This window comes from Prosopis cineraria, unplaced genomic scaffold (assembly GCF_029017545.1).
Source record: "Prosopis cineraria cultivar Desert tree isolate PC_DT_omini unplaced genomic scaffold, ASM2901754v1 PC5, whole genome shotgun sequence".
NCBI lineage: Eukaryota > Viridiplantae > Streptophyta > Magnoliopsida > Fabales > Fabaceae > Prosopis > Prosopis cineraria.
Genome location: NW_026555336.1, coordinates 34,197,938 through 34,202,680, shown reverse-complemented (window position 1 = coordinate 34,202,680; position 4,743 = coordinate 34,197,938). Strand labels below are relative to the sequence as shown.

General features: G+C 38.4%; 1 pseudogene; it reads left to right on the top strand.

Moving 5' to 3' along the window:
- Positions 1-854: 854 nt before the first annotated feature.
- Positions 855-4,522, top strand: LOC129311936 (uncharacterized; annotated as a pseudogene).
- The last annotated feature ends 221 nt before the right edge of the window (positions 4,523-4,743 follow it).

Sequence of the window (4,743 nt, the reverse complement as noted above, 5' to 3'; positions counted from 1 at the left end):
GTGTGAATTTTATACTTGTGCTATGGTTACTTTGTTAGAGAAAACAAGACTGTTGGTCTTTTAAAGACGCCACTTACTCATCAATAATTTATAAGACTATGCTTTTACCCTGTGTGTGCCTATGTTGCAATTGCTTGTCAATGATGAATCTACTTGGTACTAAAGAAAAAAAATACAATTTTGTTTCCTTAAAAGCAATCATGATGGTTTTGATATTTGGAGCTGCTTGCTTTCTCGCCAGGGCACAATTTTATTGGGATAACTAGATTTGCTTTTTGATAGGACCAGAAGAGAAACAACAATATATTGAAAGAAAATTCAAGTGCTATTACGAACGGAAAATGAAGAGAATACAATCCCTACGGCCAATTAACACACAAACAAAAATACAATATGAAACAACTCTTAACTCCACTAGTTTTTGGGAGACTGGGGCCCTCTCTTCTAGAGTGATATTATTGCCTACCTCTCCCCTGCCCTTACTCTTTTTACACACACCACTACTCTAATGATGTTATATTGTTGTTTCCACTATTTCCATGCCCATTTTGCCCCTCAACATCTTGCTGAATATTCTGGGCTAGACTCTTTGGTCTTTTGTTCATACACATGGCCACAACACTTAGTGACAGGCCCAACATTTGTGCCTCCTGCAAGAATCGCCTTGTCCTCAAGGTGGAATTGAGGATACTATGTGCGAATAACTTCTTCATCTCCCTAAGGATTCTCGCACTCAGGTAAATCCTTCCACTTAATCAGAAGTTGTAGCCTCCCTCTAATTTTTCTGACAGCTTTCAGTGACTCCTGCCCTTGTAATTCTAATTCTTTAGTTAAACCCTTTAGTAAAGGCTATGCTTCTGCTGGAGGTTTTAGAGCTCGCTTCAGCTGCAAAACATGGAATACATTGTGTATTCTCACGGATGCTAGCAAATCCAGGTGATAAGCCACCTTCCCAATCCTCTCCATTTTGGTATGCAGCCCATAATACCTCAAGGACAGCTTCTCATTTTGCTTCCTAGCCAACTGAACCTCCCTTTGGTGTTTATCTGCTTGGTTCTTCATTCTGCTCTGGGCTTTCTCTAGCTAACTCTTAAGTTTAGCTAAAACCAGATTCCTTTGTTGAATCCGTTGGTCTACCTCCCGTACCCTTGAGGGCTGGTCTTTCCACTTGAAAAGTGTGGGTGGTTCTCTTCCATGCAAGGCCTTGAAGGGAGTCATTCCAATGGTGTCGTGATATGTAGTATTATTCAGCCCACAGAATCATTTTAGACCATTTCTTATGTGTATTTCCAGCAAAGCATCTCAAATATGTCTCTAGGGTCCGGTTCACCTCCTTGATTTGCCTATCAGTGTCAAAGTGGTATGAGGAACTGTATTTCAAAGTTGTGCCAACTATGTGAATGAGTTCCTTCCAAAATTTGCTAATAAAGATGCAATCTTGATTTGAAGCAGTGGAGATGGGGAACTCGTGCAACTTCACTACCTCTTTAACAAATGCTTTTGCCACTTCCTTAGCATTGTAGGGATATGCTAAATAGATAACTGTTTGTATTTGGTTAATCTTCAACCACAACCAGCACCGTGTCAAACCTATTACTCTTGGGTTGTCCCCCCACAAAATCCATGTCAATGTCCTCCCACATGGCACTACATGTCGGTAAGGGTTGCAGTAACCTTGCTAGACTCAAGGCTTAATATTTATTTCTCTGACACGTTTCACATTGAGCCATGTAATCTTATATGTCTTTCCTCATCCCTTTCCAATGAACTACCGTAGCAAACCGCTTGTAGGTTCTTAAATAGCCTGAATGCGCACCCAAAGGAGAATCATGAAACTCTTTAATTAATTGCTTTGCCTTCTTAGAATGCCTCAGCAAAACTAATCTCCCTTTGTAATAGGGAACCCCACCCTTCAGCGCATAATCTTTGGTTACACTTTCCCCCTTATAAGTTTATGCACTATTCCCTACAAAAATGGGTCCTTAGCAATCTCCAACTCTTCCACTCCCTCATACTGCCATAAGGATATGGCTTTAAGCTCCATCTCAGCATCTCGTCTAGACAGTGCATCAGCCACTTTATTTTCCTTTCCAAGTTTATATTGAATCTAGAATTTATACCCCATTAGTTTAGTAACCCACTTCTTTTGATCTGGAGCAAAGATTTGTTTTTCTAGGAGGTATCTGATGGCTCTTTGATTTGTCTTGATGATAAAAGTTTGGCTGGATAAGTAATGTTGCTGCTTTTTAACTGCCAGCACAATTACCATGAGCTCCCATTCAAAGACCGAATTTTGTTGATGCTTGTTTGAGAGTTTCTAGCTGAAATAAGCCATGGGTCTTCCCTGCTGCATGATTACTGCTCCAACCCCCTTTTCATATGCATCTACTTCAATCTTAAAGGACTGGTTAAAGTCGGGCATAGCTAGCACTGGTACCATAGTCATGGTGCGTTTGAGCTTCTCAAATGATTCTTGCGTCTTCTTATCCCATTTAAAGGAGTCTTTTTTAAGCAACTGGGTTAACGACGCTGCTATTTTGCTATATCCCTCCACAAACTTCCTAATTCTTGTAATGACCAGTTAAGTCGAGAAATCCCCTCAAAGACTTCAAATTATTGGGTTGAGGCTATTAGAGCATTGCTGAAAATTTTGCTAGATCAGCCTTTACCCCTTCAGTCGAGATTATGTGACCCAAGTACTCTATTTGGGACTACCTGAACACACACTTCTTGGGGTTAACCACGAGTTGATGGTGCTTGAGCAATTCTAAGGTGGTTCTTAAGTGCCTTCTATGACTTTCCCTGTCTTTATTATACACAAGGATATCATAAAAAAGATGAGTATAAATTTCCTCATGTACTCTCTAAATATATCATTCATGAGGGATTGGAAAGTAAAAAGTGCATTCATGAGTCCAAAGGGCATAACCTTGAATTTATAATGGCCATTATGTGTTCGAAAGGTTATCTTCTACTCATCCCCTTCTTTAATCCTCATTTGATGATATCCGGGTTTTTAGATCCAGCTTAGTAAACATGGTGGCCACCCCCAACTCATCGAGGAGTTCATCTATGATTGGAATAGGATACTTATCCGGCACTATAATGCTATTTAGGGCTCGGTAATCCAGGCAAAGCTGCTAACTTCCATTCTTTTTCTTCACTAATAATCCTAAACTCTTATATGGGCTAGTACTCGACTGCATGACCCCTGCTTGCAACATCTCCTTATCCATTTTCTCGACGTCGCCCTTCTAAGTGAAATTGTACTTGTAAGGACGAGTGTTTGCAGTTTGAGCCCCTTCCTTCACCACTATTGCATGGTCTCATGCCTGCTTGGGTGGTAGTTCAAATATGGGTCAGCATTCTTCTAGGTACTCCTGGAATACCTTCGCTATATATCTTTTGGTCTCAAGCTTGTCTTTTTCCTTTTTCCTGTGAACCATTTGAAGCTCCACATCAATTAGAGCTAAAATCACAACCAATTACATTTATTAGACCTCTCTGATTATACACTACATCAATTCACTCAATTATCATAATTAAACTTGATTAATTATTTAGTAATCTCAGAATTAAAATTTGGGATGTTACAAATTTCATGTTGATGTTGCTCTTGATGATGCCAACTAGTGCTAATTTTTAAGCTACTACATATGTCATGGAAAGAACATAAGAAGATTGAAAATAGAAAGTTTGTTTCTCTTGGCGGGAAGGTGAGTACGAGTACACCATGGCTGTATCATATGCTATGAAACAATGCAAACTCGAGAGACCTGCTAAACAAATTTCACATTGTTCTGTCTTGGTTTCTTTTGCAGGCCCCTAAGTAGCAGAGATTAGCTTTGAGTGTCGCACAACCAAGGATGAAGAAACAAAAGGAGCGAGAGCAGAAAACACTTTAAGAGGTACTTCTTACAAGACAGTGTTGTATTTCTCAGGAATAACTGGTCACCTAATTAATGGGCAAGGTCATGAGCTTTTAAATGAAACGGCTATGATTAATAATTTAGGTTAGTCTCTAACAAGGGGTTGAATCTCCTTCAAGTCTCCAATACTCAAGAACTGATAATACAAATGATCTTACTTGTTTATGGACTCTCTTTGACTACATTTTTCCTGTTTGGCCCACTCTGACATGTAGCCTTCGATTCTTGGACAATATGGGGGAAAGCTTGGTGGTAGCAGTAAAAGATCAGTGAGGAAGCACAAACTTGAGGAAAGGGGTCTGAAGTCAAGTGAAGGTCGTTTCAGAGATGGCGTCCTTAATGTGAAGCATTTGTTAAATCCAGCACAATCTAAAGATCAAGCTCATGAAACCCCTATGCCCAGTGGAGGGAAGATGAAACAAAGGAATAAGAAGAGGTAAGATGCACCGTTAAGTAAATTCTCTATGGAGAAAAGTTTTGTATTAAATCTCAAGCATACAGTTGTCATTAAGGAAAGATTAACTTATTAATTCTTATAGTTTCATACAAGATGTACCTCATTCCTTCAATATTATAATACATTTTTAATTGAATTATAGTTGCAATAAGTTAGTCAATGATATTTAAAATTGTATTTTTTTTTATGTTTACCTTTATTTAATAGGATGTCTCAATTAAAATTGTTTATTAATTACACCTCCTAATTCATTAAGAGTATTTTTTAAAAAAATTATTAATTAAATCTTGAAAGATTCAAAATATCTTATATTTAACATAATTCTTTGAAAAAAAGATGCCATATACTCCTTTTGGT